The 20,218-nt window shown below is 37.4% G+C and overlaps 1 protein-coding gene across 11 annotated transcripts in view; it reads right to left on the reverse strand.

The window, feature by feature from the left end:
- FAM168A (family with sequence similarity 168 member A) overlaps positions 1-20,218 on the reverse strand; it is a 263,583-nt gene that overhangs the window by 153,730 nt on the left and 89,635 nt on the right. Inside the window, exon 1 of one of the 11 annotated variants that reach the window (XM_037840571.1) lies at positions 5,247-5,627. The exons of 9 other annotated variants lie outside the window; for them this stretch is intronic. The gene's annotated coding sequence lies outside the window, so the exon portion shown is untranslated. Of the gene's footprint in view, positions 1-5,246; positions 5,628-20,218 lie in introns of those variants that run through there. One more of the 11 variants, XM_037840575.1, reaches the window with a different exon arrangement.

Raw genomic sequence — 20,218 nt, forward strand, 5'->3', positions numbered from 1 at the left:
GCATACACCATGACCAAGTGGGTTCCATTCCAGGCATGCAAGGATGGTTCAACATAACAAAATCAATCAATGTAATACAATGTATTGACAAATCAAAAGGGAAAAATCAAATGATCATCTCAATAGATGCTGAAAAAGCATTTGACAAAATCCAACATCCCTTTTCGATAAAAACACTTCAAAATGTAGGAATTGAAGGAAATTTCCTCAATATGATAAAGGACATATATGAAAACCCCACAGCCAGCACAGCACTCAATGGTGAGTGACTGAAAGCCTTCCCTCTAAGATCAGGGAATGAGACAAGGATGCCTGTTGTCACCACTGTTATTCAACATTGCCCTAGAAGTGCTAACCAGAGCAATCTGGCAAGACAAATAAATAAAAGGCATCCAAATGGGAAAGGAAGAAGTAAAACCATCATTATTTACAGATGATATGATCTCATATCTGGAAAACCCTGAGAAATCGACAACACAGCTATGTGAGTTAATAAGCAAATTTAGCAAAGTAGCGGGATACAAGATTAATGCACATAATGTTCCTATACACTAGAAATGACCTACCTGAAAAGACACTTGTGCTGGTTTGAATGCATTATGTCCCTCAGAAAAAGCCATATTCTTTGATGCAATCTTGTGGGGCAGACATATTAGTGGGGATTAAGTTGGAACATTTGGATTAGGTTGTTTGCATGAAAATGTGTCCCACCCAACTGTAGGTGATAACTCTGATGAGATATTTCCATGGAGGCGTGGCCCCACCCATTCAGGTGGGCCTTGATCAGTGGAGCCATATAAATGAGCTGACAAACAGAAGGAACTCAGTGCAGCTGTGAGTGACATTTTGAAGAGGAGCTACAGCCAAGAGGGACACTTTGAAGAAAGCACAGGAGCTGCAGATGAGAGACAGTTTAAAGACGGCCATTGAAAGCAGACTCTTGCTCTGGAGAAGCTAAGAGAGGACAAATACCCCAAGTGCAACTAAGAGTCACATTTTTGAGGAACTGCAACCTAGAGAGGAACGTCCTGGGAGAATGCCATTTTGAAACCAGAACTTTGGAGCAGACGCCAGCCACGTGCCTTCCCAGCTAACAGAGGTTTTCTGGACACCATTGGCCATCCTCCAGTGAAGGTACCCGATTGCTGATGTGTTACCTTGGACATTTTATGGCCTTAAGACTGTAACTTTGTAGCCAAATAAACCCCTTTTATAAAAGCCAGTCCATTTCTGGTGTTTTGCATTCTTGCAACACTAGCAAACTAGAACAACACTCAAGGAAAAGATTCCATTCTCAATAGCAACTAGAAAAAATCAAGTACCCAGGAATAAACTTAACCAAGGATGTAAAAGACCTATACAGAGAAAACTATATAACTTTACTAAAAGATATAAAAGGGGACCTAAAAAGACGGAAAAATATTCTGTGTTCATGGATAGGAAGGCTAAATGTCATTAAGATGTCAATTCTACCCAAACTCATCTACAGATTCAATGTAATTCCTATCAAAATTCCAACAACCTACTTTGCAGACTTGGAAAAGCTGGGTATCAAATGTATTTGGAAGGGAAGATGTCTCGAACTGCTAAAACATTCTAAAAAAGAAAAACTAAGCGGGAGGACTTATACTCCCTGACTCTGAAGCTTATTATAAAGCCACAGTAGTCAAAACAGCATGGTACTGGCACAAAGACATACATATTGATCAATGGAATCGAACTGACAATTCGGAGATAGACCCCCAGATCTATAGTTGACTGATCTCTGATAAGGCCCCAAAATCACTGAACTGGGACATAATAGTCCAGTCAACAAATGGGGCTGGGAGAGTTGGATATTCATATCCAAAAGAATGAAAGAGGATCCCTACCTCACACTCTACATAAAAATTAACTCAAAATGGATTGAAGACCTCAATATAAGAGACAGTACCATAAAACTCCTAGAAGATAATGTAGGGAAATATCTTCAAGACTTTGTATTAGGAGGTCACTTCTTAGATGTTACACCCAAAGCACAAGCAACAAAAGAAAAAATAGATAAATGGGAACTCCTCAAACTTAAAAGCTTCTGTACCTCAAAGGAATTGGCAAAAAGGTGAAGAGGCAGCCAACTCAATGGGAAAAAATATTTGGAAGCCATGTATCTGACAAAAGACTGGTATCTTACATATATAAAGAAATCCTACAACTCAACAACAATAGTGCAAACAGCCCAATTATAAAATGGGCAAAAGATAGGAAAAGAAATTTTTCTGAAAAGGAAATACAAATGGCCAAAAAACACATAAAAAAATATTCAGCTCACTAGCTATTAGGGAGATTCAAATTAAGACCGCAATGAGATATCATCTCACACCAATTAGATTGGCTGCCATTAAACAAACAGGAAACTACAAATGCCAGCGAGGATGTGGAGAAATTGGAACTCTTATTCATTGTTGGTTGGACTGTAGAATGGTACAGCCACTCTGGAGGACAGTCTGGCGGTTCCTTAGAAAACTAGATATAGAGCTACCTTTCAATCCAGCAATGACACTTCTCAGTATATACCCAGAAGATCTGAAAGCTGTGACACGAACAGATATTTGCACACTGGTGTTCATAACAGCATTATTCACAATTGCCAAGAGACAGAAACAATCCAAATGCCCTTCAACAGATGAGTGGATAAACAAAATGTGGAATACGATGGAATACTACACAGCAGTAAGAAGGACCGAGGTCATGAAACATATGACAAAGTGGATGAACCTTGAAGACATAATGCTGAGCGAAATAAGCCAGACACAAAAAGAGAGCTATTGTGTGTTATCACTAATGCAAACTCTGTGAGAAATGTAAAATAGATGGTTTATATTGTAGAATGTAGGGAACCTAGCGATAGACAGCAACTAGTGAAGGGGAAACGATAATCTAATAAGAACCAATAAGTTATGGAGGGTAAACTTAATGTTATGGGAATGCTCAGGAACAACTATGGTTTGTTAATTTCTGGGGGGTAGGAACAAGCTCACAGAAATGTAGTTTTTTTAGGTTATTTGTTTTTCTTATTCCTTTGCTGGGTTACAGTTTGTTTATTTGCTTGGGGTAGGGTAGGAACATATTGGAAGCAATGTAGTTATTTTAGGTTATTTATTTTTCTTATTCCTTTGTTCAGTTATGGTTTGTTAATTTTCTTGGGGTATGAGAGGAACATGTTGGAAGCAATGTAATTATTTTAGGTTATTTGTTTTTTCTTATTCCTTTTTTTTGGTTTTGTTTGAAAGGTTTTTTTTTTAATTTTTGATAAAGTTAAAAAAAAATGAATGAGTGTTAAAAAAAGTAAATGAACAATGGAGGAAAGAAGGGAATGGAATGTTTTAGATGTTCTTTTTTATTTTAATTTTAATTTTATTTTTTGGAGTAATGAAAATCTTCAAACATTGTGTACTATGAGTCAACAATGGAGGTGGGTGGTTAGGGGTATGGGAGGCTTTGAGTTTCCTGTTTATTGTCGTTATTTCTTTTCTGGAGTAATGCAAATGTTCTAAAAATTAAAAAAAAATTAATTGTGATGGATGCACAGCTGTATGATGGTACTGGGGGCAACTGATGGTACACTTTGGATCTTTGGATAATTGTATGGTATGTGAAAGAGAGAGAGAGAAAGAGAAAGAAAGTGATTGTGGTGAATAAATGCACAACTATATGATGACACCATGAAAAACTGTACACTTTGAAGGACTGTATGTTATGTGAATATATCTCAATAAAGTTGCATTTAAATAAAAAAAAAAAAAGAGGCTGGGAGATGAAGAAAGGGTGGGAGAGTATCCCAAATAGATATGAGCAGATGGCTGGAGGTACAGGGTTATGAACTGGACAGCAAATGCCAAGTAGTCCAGTCTGGCTGGAACAACATCTGAGAAAGAAGTGGAAAGCTGAGTCAGGCAGAGGCCAAATCATAGGAGCCTTCCTTGAAAACTAAACCGAAGGTTTTAAAGTAGGGAAAAGAAGTGTATTCTATATTTAACAAAGCTTACAGAAAAGTAATAAGGATGACAGATTTGGGAAGGAGAGATAGGCGGCAGGGTGACCAGTCTGGAAATTGCTACAGAAAATGATAAGACAGGGCACATCTGACACAAATAGTAAACAAAGCCTATTTTAAATGGGTCTCTCTCCTATAGTCTGTGCCTCTCAAACTACAACACCATAATTCAATTATATAGAACCACAAAAGCAACTGTTAAAATCAATTCTACAAGCTTTGAAAAATTTCACTGCACTCCTTTATTCAGCAACCATTCTAGACTTCAAACTAAAACTGCACATTTTTCTCTCTTCCACTGCACAGTTTTGGAAAAGCATTTCAGCCAACTGAGCACATCTGTGCAGTATGCAAGAAGTGTAAACAATTTAACAGGAGTTTAGTGAAACATTTCTATTCTTCATTAGAGGAAAAAATTTTAAATCCTAATGTGGTAACATCAGGTTGCAAATTGACAATTTTAAATTAGGTTTTAATGGTTCCTTTTTTTATATGAACATGCCAGTTTTAAATCCCATCTGGTTACATGGTGCAGCTGCTCTGAATGAATATAGCATTTTCAGGTATTAGGTACTTGGCTAAAGCATTTAGGACTGCCATAGCAGCCACAAGTACAGCACTTAGGAAGTATCCATATACCTGAGCTGGCCTGATAGGATTTCTTAAGTCTGTCCTAGAGAGAAGTGACATATGGGAAATGGAAGGAACAACCTCACATTTTTAAAGAAAGTTATTTTTCGGTTTTATCTCCTATTCCTTTAAAAGGCAATGGACTCTCATATCTTTGGTCCTAAATTCCTTAGCCTAGAGAGCTTTATCTATCCTCCAAAATCCTTTGGAATTGGATGAAAACTGGGTTCGATTCCAACTCTTATAAGCTGTGTGAACATGAGCACATTTCTTAATCTTCCTGAGTCTCTATTTCCTCATGTGTAAAATGATAAAACATACTCATGTATATTGTGGTAAAGATGAAAGAAAATGTATGTAAAGTATCTATAGAATATCTGGTTCATAATGTGCATTCAATAAATGTCAAATTACTATACTGTATTTGCACCCCACTATAATCTGTGCATAATAGTAATTATGCACCTACCTAAAGGTTTATTGTGTGGATTAAATGAATTAATACAGGTAAAGGGTTTAAAACAATGCCTGCCACATAACAGACACTCATTAAGTGTTAGTTGCTATTGCTATTATTTCTTACCAAAATCACAGCATTCTTCACACTGGATTCAATTTTTCTGCTGTCTTTCTTTCCATAAAATGTTGCACAAAATAGGTACTCAATAAATATCTGTTACCAACTGAATGAATAGTTGAATAGTTCTTTGACAAGAGGAATCTCTCTGAATTAATCACATAATCTTGGATGCAGTAGCCATTCAATAAGACTGTATCTTGTGAACTGATTAATCCTCTCAAACCTGAGTGGTAAGAAAAGGAGGTATTATTATTATCTGTTCCTTACAGATAAGAAACAAAGTCCCAGAGAGATTAAAGGTTAAAATCACTCCGCTAGGAGAGGATCTAGAATCCCCTTTGGCCTCTCAATAACTAGTTCTAGACTTTTTTCTATAAAGGCTTGATTTCTCTCCATAACTTAAACATTATCTATAGGAGAGAGAAGTAGATTCAGATTACCAGGGGTGGAGTGGGGAGGTGAATGGGGAATCAATGCCCAGCAGGTACAGTTTCTGTTTGGGGTGACAGAGTTTTGGTAACAGATGGTGGTGCTGGTAGCATGACATTGTGAATGTAATTAATGTCACTGCATTATATGTTTGAAAGTGATTAAAATGAAAAATTTTATGTTGTATATATTTGCATATAAAAAAATATGTTACCTAAGGGATGGGTCAAGTTTTTCTAAATCTCTATGGTTGCAAAGACCTCTGAGTCATAAGATACTACCAATGAATGATAGAAGGGTGAGGAAGGAACACGATAGAGAACATATTACAAAAAACAGAGTGTCTCTTCTTTGTGAGGGAAGCAAAGACCTGATTTTATATGGCCTGAGTATAGAGAAAGCAATTAAGTCTGAAACTAACAAGAGAAAAAAGCACCAACTAAGAACAAATGAGGATAAATATGAATGGTGGAATGAGGATTACAGTACACCTTCCTAGAGAGTATACATTCTTGCATTTATCAAATACTTACTGTGTCCCTGCAATGAACTAGGAAAGCAACTCAATAATATGTATCAAGAGCCTTGAAATTTTTACCTCTTTACTCCAATTACCCTATTCCTAAATATTTATCCTAAGAAAGTTATCAAAATTACAGACAAAAATTTATGATCAGATACCTATCACAATGTGATTTATAACATAAAAAAAATGGAAAATAGCCTAAATGTCTAACAAGAAGGTAATGATTAAATAAATCATCTCATGCAATACAATAGCATATAATCATTAAAACTGCTGCTTAAGAAAAAATTATAATAGCACTGAGAAATGCTTATGATCTAATGTTAAATAAAAAAAACAATCCACAAAACAATATCTATAATATGATATTAACTATGTAAAATAAACATTCCTGTATCAGTAACTGATGGATCCAGCAGGCAAAAAACCAGTAAGGATATAGCTGAATTGAACAACACAATCATCAACTGGATTTAACTGACATGTCTAGAATACGTTATCCAACAACAGCAGAACATATATCCTTCTTAAGCTCACGTAGAACATTCACCAAGATACGCCACATACTGGGCCATAAAACTCAACTTGACAAATTTAAAAGAATAGAAATCATACAAAGTATACACTCAAACCACAATGCAATTAAACTAGAAATTAACAGAACAATAGCAGGAAAATACCAAAATATTTGGTGACTAAACAACACACTTATAAATAACACATGGGTTAAAGAAGTGTGAAGAGAAATAAAAAAATATTTTGAACTAAATGAAAATGAAAATACAGCATATCAAATTTTGTGGAATGCAGTGAAAGAAGTGCTTAGAGGGAAATTTATAACATTGAATGCATATATTATAATAAATAGGAGAGTATTGTGGGAAGATGGTAGAGTAGGACACTCCAGGAATCAATCCCTCCACCCGAAAACTATTAAACAGACAGGAACTACCTGAATCAACTATTTTGGAACTCCAAAATCAAGTAGAATACTGTGCAGCACCTAGGGAAAAACAGGAAGCAGAAGCCAGTAAATCACAGTAAATAATCAGCAAATTGTACTCTGAGTGGCATCTCCCAATTCACTGCAGGCAGCAGTAGGTCCTCAACCTCTGCCCCTAGCACAGCAGACTGGTGCCAGGGTGGGATATAAAGACCTAGTTCCCCAAGATCCACATGTGTGCAATCTAACAGCTGATCACTGCTTTTGATTATTTTTATTATACTTCAGATCGCTGGGGACCTGGCTCTGAGGATGACCACTGTTATCACTTACCCAGGGCAAAGGCAACTGAGAAGACTTAAAGACAGTACATTTCCTCAAAACCATAAAAAACAATTAAATGGCTGCATTTACCGGGCAAGTGCCAAATCAAGACCACACAGCTTCAAAGAGCCACAGGAAAAGTTCCTGGCACCCTTCTTGGCCTCTCCCTCCTCCCCTCCCCTGAGTAGTTTGGAGGCTACTAGGACTCTCTTTGTGGGTGTGTTCCCCCCTTGTGAGAATTTTCCCTCCAGTCAAAAGTTCATTGAGACGAGGAAAGAAGAGTATAATTTTGAGTCCAGAGGTCAGGGGCAAAGGCTAAGCTGCTTTACCTGTGGCAGAACCCCTGAGAGAGGGAGAAGAGCTGTTTCCTGGGAAGTAGACAGGACATTCAAATTCCTATAAATAGGGGAATTCTAAAGACCCAAAGATTTCTAGCAAGCACAAGTCCAGACAACACACAGGAAAAGACAAGACAAAGAGGACCCTTTACTTTGCATTCACTTTGGGCTGACTTTTTTGATATGAGGGCCAAACTGTGAAGGAGAGCACCAGCCAATGCAAAAGTAATTTCCCAAGACTGTGAGATGTGTTTTTGCATTGGTTTGTTTGGTTTTGTTAGCTCCTGGCACTCAAGAAAATACCTGTCATATTACTAGCTGGATACAAACACAAGAAACAGGCAGCTCAGGGGCTAAATCTCAGAGTACAATTTTACAATATTAAAATGTATAGTGCACAAAAGAAGATTACAAGATAAACAAAGAAACAGGTAATGATGGCCCATCTAAAGGAACAAGATAAAAATCCGGAAAACATAAAGACTAAACTGCAGAAATACAGGATAAACAATTTTAAAAAATAATCCTCAATATGCTCTAGGAAATGAAGGAAGATACAGAAAAAGACTAAAAGATATCAGGAAAACAATGACTGAACAATGTAAGAATCTCAGAAATTTTTAAAAGGAACCAAACAGAACTACTGGAATTGAAGACCACAGTAACTAAAATGCAAAATACCCAGGAGGGTTTCAACAGCAGACCGGGGATGGCAGAAGAAAGAATCAATGAACTCAAAGACAAGACAACTGAAATGAGTCAGGATGAGGATCAGAAAGAAAAAGAATTAGAAAAAGTGAAAACAGCCTAAGAGGCCTGTTCGACATCAAGCATACCAACATATGCATTATGGGACTCCCAGAAGGACAAGGAGGGAAAGGAGCAGAAGGAATATTCAAAGAAATAATGACAGAAAATTTCCCAAACTTGGCAAAAGAAGTGAATATGCACATCCAAGATGCCCACTGACTACCAAACAGGATAAACTTGAAGAGAAATATGCCCAGACATATAGTGATCAAACTATAGAAAGCAAAGAACAAGGAGAGAGTTCTGAAAGCTGCAAGAGAAAAGCAATGTGTTATGCACAAGGGAGTTCCAATTAGATTAAGTTCCAATTTCTCATCAGAAACCATGACGACAAGAAGGCAATGGATTAAAATAAAAGCTGAGAGAAAGCAACTGCCAAAAAAGAATTTTATATCCAGCGAGTCTGTTTTTCAAAAATGAGCAAGAGATTAAGACAAAGCTGAGGGAGTACACTGCTACTAGACCCACCCTACAAGCAGACTGAAAGAAAGGACACTAAATGTAAATTAAAGAGGCATAAAGAAATAAAGACTCCAGTAAAGATAACCATTTGGGTATTTATAAATGCCAGTACTATTGTGCTGTATTTTTTGGTAAGTATCTCCACCTTTTACTCCTTACAGGTGCTAAATGCAAATGAGTAAAAAGTACTAAGACTATGTAATGTACAAAGATATAATTAGCAACATGCATAAAACAAAGGTGGGAGGACAGAGTGGTATAGGGATAGTGTATGTGTATGCTATGGAAGTTAAGTTGGTATCAAACTAAAAATGATTGGTATTTATTTAGGATATTAAATTTTAACTCCATAGTAAACACAAATAAAATATAAGAAAAATATGTCCAGATAAAAATGAGAAGGGACTCAATATTTTACAATACAAAAAAAAAAAAAAAATCAAATAAATATGAAAGTAGGCATTAATGGGAGAATTAAGGGTCAAAAAGGTACAACACCTGCAAAGAACACACAGCAAAATGGCAAAAGGAAGTCCTGCCTTATTGGTACTTTAAATGTAAAGGGATTAAACTTTCCAGTCAAAAGGCAGAGATTGGCAGAATGGATAAAAAAGTATGACCCAACTGTATGATATTGACAAGAGCTACACCTTAAAGTCAAAGACATAAATAAGCAGGTTAAAAGTGAAAGGATGGAAAAAAAAAAATACCATGGAAGTAGTAACGAAAAGACAGCAGGGTAACTATACTACTATCAGATAAAATAGACTTTAAATAAAAATTGTTACCAAGGACAAAGAAAGTCATTATATATTGATAAATGGGTCATTTCCAAAAGAAGAAATAACTATTTTAAATATATATATATGCACCTAATAGCAGAGCCCCAAAATATATGAAGCAAATATTGACAGATTCAAAGGGAGATATAGATGGTTCTACATTAACAGTGGGAGACTACAATACGCCACTTTCAATAGTGAGTCAAATATCTTGACAGAAGATCAATAAGGAAGTAGAAAACTTGAATGATACTCTAAACCAACTATACCTAACAGGCATATATGTAAAAATTCACCCAACAGCAGCCAGCAGAATGTACATTCTTCTCTGGTGCACATGGGTCATTTTCCAGGACAGACCATAAGTTACTTCACAAAAAATGTCTCAATAAATTCAAAAATATTGAAATTACACAAAGTATCTTCTCCAATCACAATGGAATGAAACTAGAAAACAACAACAGAGGGAGGAAGGGAAAATTCACAAATATGAGGAAATTAATGTTCTCTTAAACAATCAATGGGTCAAAGAAGAAATCACAAGGAAAATTAGGTAAGCTACTGAGGCAAATGAAATTGAAAACACAACATGAAACTTATGGGATGCAGCAAAGTCAGTGCTGAGAGGAAAACTCATTGTTCTACATGCTAGCATTAAAAAAGAAAAAAATCTTAAACCAGGGACCTAACCTCAAATCTGGAGGATCTAGCAAAAAAGAGCAAACCAATCCCAAAGAGATCAGAGGGAAGGAAATAACAATGATTAGAATGGAGATAAATGAAATTAAAGTATTAAAAAAATTACAGAGAATCAACCAAACCAAAAGTTGGTTCTTTGAAAACTCCAATAAAACTGACAAACCTTTAGCTAGACTGACAGAGAATAAAGAGAAACAAGACAAATGACTGAAATAAGAAATGAAAAGGGAGACAATACTACTGACCTCACTAATACAAAAGGACTAAAAGAGGATACCATAAACAACTGTACATTAACAACTTAGATAACATAGATGAAATGGATAAACTCCTAGAAACACACAACACTGAATGAAGAAGAAACAAAGACCTCAACAAACGAATAACTAGTAAAGACACTGAATCAGTAATCAAAAAACCTCCCAACAAAGAAAAGCCCAGATCCAGATGACTTTACAGGGGATTTTTACCAAACTTTCTGTGCCAGTTTGAATGTATTGTGTCCCCCAAATGCCATTATCTTTGATGTAGTCTTTTGGGGCAGACGTTTTGGTGCTGATTAGATTTGCTTGGAATGTGCCCCACCCAGCTGTGGGTGATGACTCTGATGAGCTATTCCCATGGAGGCATGGCCCCACCCATTCAGGGTGGGCCTTGATCAGTGGAGCCATATAAATGAGCTGACTCAAAGAGAAGGAACTCAGTGCAGCTGTGAGTGACCTTCTGAAGAGGAGCAAGCTTGCTAGAGAGGAACGTCCTGGGAGGAAGCCATTTTGAAACCAGAACTTCGGAGCAGACACCAGCCACGTGCCTTCTTAGCTAACAGAGGTATTCCGGACGCCATTGGCCATCCTCTAGTGAAGGTACCCGATTACTGATGTGTTACCTTGGACACTTTATGGCCTTAAGAGTGTAACAGTGTAGCCAAATAAACCCCCTTTTTATAAAAGCCAATCCATCTCTGGTGTTTTGCACTCTGCAGCATTAGCAAACTAGAACACTTTCCAAGAAGAATTAATACCAATCCTACTCAAACTCTTCCAAAAAATTGAAGAAGAGGGAACACTTCCTAATTCATCCTATGAGGCTAACATCACCCTTACACAAAGCCAGATAAAGATAACATAAGAAAAGAAAATTACAGACCAATATCCCTTATGAATACACATGCAAAAATCCTCAACAAAATATTAGCAAACTGAATCCAAAAGCACATTAAAAGAATTATGCATCACTCCTTGTAGTATCCTTTTGAAGTCATTCCATATCCCTACCCTCCTCTAGTCCATGGCAACCACTGATCTGCTTCCTATCACTATGGTTTTTACCTTTTCTAGAATTGCATATAAATAGAATTGTACAGTATATAGTATTGAATTTGGCTTCTTTCTAGTACAATGCTTTTGTGATTCATTCATGTTTTGTATGTACTAACAGTCCATTCTTTTTTATTACTGAGTAGTATTTCATTATAAAGTTTATTTATCCATTTACCTGTTTGTGAACACTTGGGTTGTTTTCAGTTTTTGATGATTATGAATAAATCAACTGTTAAAAAAAAGAATTATGCAGCACAAAAAAGTGGATTTATCCTAGGTAAACAAGAATGGTTCAATATAAGAAAATCAATTAATACACATTAACATAATGGTGGGAAAAAAACACATGATCATGTCAATTGATGCGGAAAAGGCATCTGACAAAATCCAGTACTCCTTCTGGATAAAAACACTTAGGAAAATAGAAATAGAAGGAAACTTCTTCAACGTGATTAAAGGCATATATGAATAGCCCAGAGTAAACATTATAGATTTAAGGAATTATATTTAAACTCTAGGTTACTACAAAGAAAATATCACAGAGATAGAAAATAGAGTACAGGCTGCCAGGAGCAAAGGGCAGGGGCGTTGGGGAGTTAATGCATATGCGTGTGGGGTTTCTGTTTGGGGAGATGAGAAAATTCTAGTAATGGAAGGTGGTGAGGGTTCCACAATACTGTGAATGTGATTAATGCCATCAAATGGTATGCATGGGGGAGGTTCAGAAGGGAAAAATTTATGTTGTATATATGTTCCCAAATTAAAAATAAAAAAGAAAGAGCAAATAAAGAGGCAATGACGATTAATGCAATACATGATCCTGGACAGAATCTAGCAAAGGAGGAGGAAGGACTCAAAGGGACATTTTTGGGACCTAAGAAAAAACTGAAAAGCTGTATACCAATCTTAAATTTCTTGAACTTGATTACTGCATTTAAGGTGGTTACATAAGCGAGTGTCCTTGTTCTTAAGGAATGTATGTGACAGTATCAAAGTGTTCAAGAAGTATGATTATATAACCTACACTCAATCTCAGGAAACAGACTGATAAATAGACAGGTGGATGAATGGACAGACAGAAGGACACAGTAAATGTGGCAAAATTTAAAAACTGGTTGATCTGGGTATCTGGGGGGAAAGGTACATTGGAGTTCACTATGTGAGGTTTTTATTCTTTTTGTAACTGTTCTGTAGGTTTGAAAGTATTTCAAAGTAAAAGGTTTAAAAAAAAAAGTAGTGGATAAAATAAAAGAAGCAGAAAATAGGGTAAAGCAGGGAAAACAGAAAACTTAAGAACAAGACCAACCCTCAGTTTGGAGCCGAAGACAAATAGTAATATCTCTTCTAACCCTCCCTTTACCTACCATCTGTATCCCCAACCAATTTGGTAATTTTACATGCAATTGAGTCCTGATTAAAACAAATACTAAGCATACACCTTCCAAGGGGTCATAAACAATCAAATAAATGGGTAGTCTGAAAGATGTATTCTGCAAGCACAGTCTCAATGACTTTACCTAGTAATTGTCAGTAATAGCTATACAACAACTATCATTTATTTGAGCAGCCACTACATGTCATGCACTGAGGCTGAGGCTTTAAAAAATATTATCTCTAATGCTACCAGTAATCTTGAAAGGTAAATGCTACAATACTTTCTTCACACTGACTTATCCAGGATGATACAGTTAGTAAATGGTAAAGTTGAAATCTGACTCTAGGTCTATCTGATTCTAAAACCTTTGAGGAGAGATCAGTTGTCGGTTTAAAAGAGCTGGCTACCTTCCTCCCCAACTAGGTACCTCTCTGTGCTGCTACTGGAGCCTGGGCCTCTGATTTGTCCTTCACTCCAGCTCTGCTAGAAGTTATCAGACCGGATCATCTAGATTGAGCCATTGCCAAATAAATTTCCAGGCAGTCCCCAAGAGCCAGGGACAGGGATGCTATGGGCACTGAGCCTCTAGGAAAAAGAAAAGAGCGATGCTATAAAATAGGCCTTTCGGACCCCAAATTTATTAAGCAGGAAAAGGACACTTGCAATATCTGTAATACTGTTTCTTCCAGGAGGGCAAACACACCAATGGCATTGCCTAAAATACTACTGCTGCTCAAAATGCTTCACTGATTATTAGCCTTCACTCCCTTTCCTCCCCCAGATCAGCCATAGAAATCATTAATTCTAGTCTCCTAGCTCATTTTCCCTCAGCCTCTTCCACTCCTATCTATACTACCCCATTGCCACCACTGAATTCAAGACTCATCAAAGAAGATTTCTTCCTCCACATACCTTTCAAAACATTCTCATTCGGTGGCCCATTCCTTGACCTAGCTCTGCTAGGTGCCATCTTCTATCAAATGAACATACTACTATCTGTACAGTTCTCAGACACTTTTACACACACTAAATCATTTACTCCCTGCAAGAAATCTGAGAGGTAGATATTACTCTGAGGCAGGTCAGTCCATTTGACCAAACTGAGCCTGTCTGCAAATAAATAAGTAGTGGAAAATATCAATCAAAAAAAGAGACTGTGTTTCTTGTCTCTTCTTTTGGAGCCAAGAACCTTTCTCAGAAGCCTCCAGGAGCCTTTGTCTCATGTATCACTGGCCAGATTTTGGGCATATTACCATTCCTAAACCATTCGCTGGAAGAGGCATGAGATTACCATGAGCAATGTCAGCATTACCCCACACAGCAACTGTTAAAAGAAGCTGAAAAAGAGATAAGACCTCAATTAGAGATATGAACAAAATGGACTTGGTTGGGACTAAGGTAATTAAGACTGAAGGGTAAAGGATGATACTGTTTTAGAACTTCAACTTCTATATGAGACTAAAGGAAGAGATGTTTATTTGGGGCAAAACCTATATTTTCTATAGCATATTATATAATTTAACTTGTATAGTTCATTTATTCAAAAACAATAATTACATGGAACCCTAAATATGGGGTGAGATCAGGTTTGTTTGTAAAGGTTAGTGTAAAGCCCTGATACATTCCAGAGTAATTTGAGCAGAGAATATAAAGTGGTTGCAAAGCGCCCTTGAGGGACTGAGGAAAATGTGGAACTATTAAACCTCCCCATCTGGGGAATTACTGATATTCTTGCATGCATTGGGGACTACCAGTTTAGTAGGTTGACACCCTAATCTTGGAGCTTGTGCTTACGAAGCTTGTTATTGCAAAGGAGAGACTAAGCCCACTTATAACTGTGCCTATGAGTCACCTCCAGAGAACCTCTTTTGTTGCTCAGATGTGGCCTCTTTCTCTAAGCCAACTCTGCAGGTAAACTCACTGCCCTCCCTACTACATGGGACATGACTCCCAGGGGTGTAAATCTCCCTGCAACGTGGGACATGACTCCCGGGGATGAGCCTGGACCCGGCATCATAGGATTGAGAAAGCCTTCCTGACCAAAAGGGGGAAGAGAAATGAAATAAAATAAAGTTTCAGTGGCTGAGAGATTTCATATAGAGTCAAAGAGTTATTCTGGAGGTTATTCTTATGCATTACACAGATATCTCTTTTTAGGTTTTAGTGTATTAGGGTAGCTAGCAGGAAATACCTGAAACTGTTGAACTGCAACCCAGTATCCTTGATTCTTGAAGATAATGGCATAACTATGTAACTTACATGGTGTGACCGTGTGCTTGTGAAAAACCTTGTGGCTCACAGTCCTTTTATCCAGTGTAGGTCAGATGAGTAGAAAAATGGGGACAAGAAGTAAATGAATAATGGGGGGAGAAGAGGTGTATTAGATATTTTGGGTGTTCTTTTTTACTTTTATTTTTATTTTTATTTTTATTCCTATATTTATTTTTTGGAGTAATTAAAATGTTCAAAAATTGTGGTGATGAACGCACAACTATATGATGATACTGTGAACAACTATTGTACACTTCAGATGATTGGTATGTGACTATATCTCAATAAAATTGAATTTAAAAAAATAGAACAAGGTTAGAAAACTCATACTACCTAATTTCAAATTGTACTACAAAGCTATAATAATCAGAACAGTACGGTTCTCGCATAAAACAGACATACAGACCAATGGAACAGAAGTGAAAGTCCAAGGAAACACCTGCACATCTATAGCCAATTGATTTTTGACAAGGGTGCTGTGATGGTTAGGTTCATGTGTCAAATCGGCCAAGTGATGGTGCACAGGTATCTGCTCAAGCAAGCACTGGCCTAACCATTACTATAAGGACATTTTTGGCTGGTTAATAAACCAGAAGGCTGGTTTATTAAATCATCAGTCAACTAACTGCATCTGTGGCTGATTACATCAACGAGGGGCATATCTTTTGCAATGAGAGAATTCAATCCAGCTGGATTTAATCCAATCAGTTGAAGACTTTTAAGGGAGAAGAGAAAGACTTTTCACTACTTCTTCAGCTAGCCAGCCTCTCCTGGGGAGTTCATCAAAGTCCTTCATCGGAGTTGCCAGCTTGCTGCCTGACCTACGGAATTTGGACTTGTGCATCCTGCCTTAAGGAATTCGCACTCATGCCTCCCCACATGCGTGAGACACTTTAAAAAATCTCATATTTACAGATACCTCCTGTTGGTTCTGTCTCCCTTGAGAACCCTAACTAATACAGGTGGTAAATGTATGTGATAGGGAAAAAACAGTCTCTTCAATAACTAGTGTTAGGTAAACTGGATATTCATATGCAAAAGAGTGAAGTCAGAACCCCATCTCACAACTTATAGAAAATTTAGCTAAAAATGGATCAATAAACTCTAAGAGTTTTATAGCTAAAATTGTATAAAACTCTTAGAGATTACACAGGGGAGCACATCTTAATGATTCAATAACAAATTTTTAGATATGACACCAAAGGCACAAGCAACAAAAATAAAGAAACAATAGATAAATTGAATTGCATCAAAATCGACAACTTTTGTACATCAAAGGACATTATCAAGAAAGCAAATAATAATAATAATAATAACCTACAGCATGGGATAAAGTATCTGCAAACTATACATTGGTTAAGGGCTTAATATCCAGAAATATAAGGTACTTCTACAGTGCAACAACAAAAAGATAAACAACCTAATTTTAAAATGGGCAAAGGACATGACCAAACATTTTTCCAAAGATGATACACGAATAGCCAATGAATACGTGAAAAGATGCTCAACATCATTAGCCATTAGGAAAATGCAAATCAAAACCACAAGATACCACTTCACACCAATAAGGATGGTTATTATTTTTAAAATGGAAAATAACAAGTGTTGGAGAGAATGCAGAGAAACTGGAACACTAGTACATTGTTGGTAGGAATGCAAACTGGGGCAGTCACTGTGGAAAGCAATATGGCAGTTCCTCAGAAAGTTAAATATAGAATATTCATATGACCCAGCAATTCCACTTATATATGTATATGCAAAGAAAGGGAAAACATGGTCTCAAACAGATACTCATACACTAATGTTTAGAGCAGAATTACTCACAACGGCCAAAATTTGGAAACAAGCCAATGTCCATCAATAAATGAATGGATAAGCAAAATGTGGTATACACACAATGGAATTTTATTCAGCCATAAGAAAGAATGAAGTTCTGAGACATGCTGCAACATGGAAGAATCTTGAAAACATAATGCTCAGTGAAATAAGCACTTAGCACATAAGCAATGAGCACTTACAAGAGATGTCTAGAAAAAGCAAATCTGCAGATACAGAAAGTAGACTAGAGGCTACCAGGGGATGGGGTAAGGGAGGGGAGTGTATGTTTGGTAAATATAGACTGTGTAAGTTAAAAAAAAAAAATTTTAAGTGATAATACCAAATGCTGGTGAGGATGCAGAGAAATTTCATCTCTCCAACATTGCTGGTGAAGATGTAAATTGGTATGCCCACTCTGGAAAACAGATTGGCAATTTCTTAAAAAACTAAACATGTACTTATCATATGAGCCAGCATTTGATTCAGGCTTCACATCAATATGGCTCAGTCTGTGCTGGTCCTTCTGCTTGAAATGTTAAATTCAGTTAAATGTTAAGCTGTTTTCCCAGAGGAATTATCTTGTTTTCTTCTTTTAAAAATCATCCTGAGATTTGGCAAGATGGCAGCATAGAGAGGAGTGAAAGCTAGTTAGTCCCCCTGGAACAACTAACAAACAACCAGGAACAACTAGTAAATAATCTGGAGTAACTGCTAGGGGACAAACGTGACTGTCCACACATCATACACCAATCTGGATTGGGAGAAAAGCCCAAGATCAAAGCATAAAATCTGTATGTAAAAACTGCAGCCCTGTGCCGAGAGGCCTTCCCCTACGGCAGCCCAAACTGCAAAGCCTCGCTAAGATAGAGAGCAGCACTCTCTGAACAAGCGAATATACCTCAGCCCAGCTCCAACTGAGGTTTTAATTAACAAATGTTGACTACTCAATACAAGCAACGAATCCTCAACAAGCAGATAGAGGCTTTTGGTGATGACTGACCTTGGAGAGCCAAGCGACCCTCTGGGAGGGAGGAGGAGACCAGAGGACCAGGTGCTATCTCTGGCCAATGGGTGAAACTGAGGGTGGCCATGGACTGGCCCTGAATGGGGGCTTTCTGTCTCTTTTTTTGGCTCAGTGGAAAAAGCCTCAGTCATTTTCAGTTTCCACACTCTGACCCAGACAAGGGTGGAGAGAGCAAAGCCAGAGACACTATTCAAATGCAAAAGATCTCTCCCCAGGGGGTGTATCTTCCATAAGAGGAAAGAAGTGGTCCATAAGAGGAAAGAGGTGGTGTCAAGCTCTACTACCTGCTTTCCATTGAGAACCAGACCCCAGAGCCTGGAGGAAAACAGTCACCGGCCACACCTCTGCAGTGACAAGCTGACAGGCGCCACCTGCTGGGCAGAAAAGCACAGTGGCTTGAGGCCTCAAAGGGTGCATCAATCTTCTAAGACACACCCTCAGGGAGACCTAATACTACTGCCTCCTTCTGAAACCTGAGCCCATTCTGGTCTGGGAAAACCTGATTGGGGTAACCAAGGAAACCAGATGACTAGACAACAGAAAACTACAACCTACACTAAGAAAAATGAAGTTATAGCATAGTCAAAGGAACAAACTTACACTTCAACTGAGATACAGGAATTTAAACAACTAATGCTAAATCAATTCAAAAAGTTTAGGGAAGATACGGCAAACGAGATGAAGCGTATAATGCAAACACTAGGTGTACATAAGGTAGAAATCGAAACTTTGAAAAAAACAACTGGCAGAATCTATGGAAATGAAAGGCACAACACAAGAGATGAAAGACAAAATGGAGACATACAACAGCAGATCTCAAGAGGCAGAAGAAAACAATCAGGAACTGGAGAACAAGACACCTGAAAGCCTACATACAAAAGAACAGAGAGAAAAGAATGGAAAAATACGAGCAAATGTCTCCAGGAATTGAATGACAAAATGAAACACAGGAATGTTTGTGTCATTGGTGTCTCAGAAGGAGAAGAGAAGGAAAAACGGCAGAAGCAATAATATAGGAAATAATTAATGAAAATTTCCCAACTCTTATGAAAGACATAAAATTATGGATCCAAGAAGCGTAGCATACCCCAAACAGAATAGATCTAAATAGGCCTATGCCAAGACACTTAATAATCAGATTATCAAACATCAAAGACAGAGAGAAATCCTGAAAGCAGCAAGAGAAAAGCGATCCATCACATACAAAGGAAGCTTGATAAGACTACGTATAGATTTCTCAAGAGAAACCATGGAGGCGAGAAGAAGTGGGGTGATATATTTAAGACAATGAAAGACAAAAACCACCAACCAAGAATCCTATCTAGCAAAACTATCCTTCAAATATGAGGGAGAGCTTAAAATATTCTCTGACAAACAGACAATGATAGAGTTTGTGAACAAGATACCTGCTCTACAGGAAATACCAAAGGGAGCACTACAGACAGAAAGGAAAAGACAGGAGTTAGAGGTTTGGAACACAATTTTGGAAAATAGTAGCACAGCAATGTAAGTACACTGAACAAAGATGACTGTGAGCATGGTTGAAAGAGGAAGGTTAGGGGCATGGTTGAAAGAGGAATGTTAGGAGCATGTGGGACACCAGAAGGAAAGAGGAAAGATAAAGACTGGGACTGTATAACTCAATGAAACCTAGGGTGCTCAATGATTGTGATAAAAGGTACAAACATGTTTTTACATGAGGGAAAACAAACGAACGTCAACATTGCAAGGTGTTAAAAATAGGGTGGGATTGGGGAAAAAATACAATCAATGCAAACTAGAGGCTATAATTAACAGAAACATTGTATTATGCTTCGTTTAATGTAACAAAGGCAATATACCAAAGCTAAATGCA

The sequence above is a fragment of the Choloepus didactylus genome, chromosome 6 (assembly GCF_015220235.1).
Source record: "Choloepus didactylus isolate mChoDid1 chromosome 6, mChoDid1.pri, whole genome shotgun sequence".
Taxonomy (NCBI): domain Eukaryota; kingdom Metazoa; phylum Chordata; class Mammalia; order Pilosa; family Megalonychidae; genus Choloepus; species Choloepus didactylus.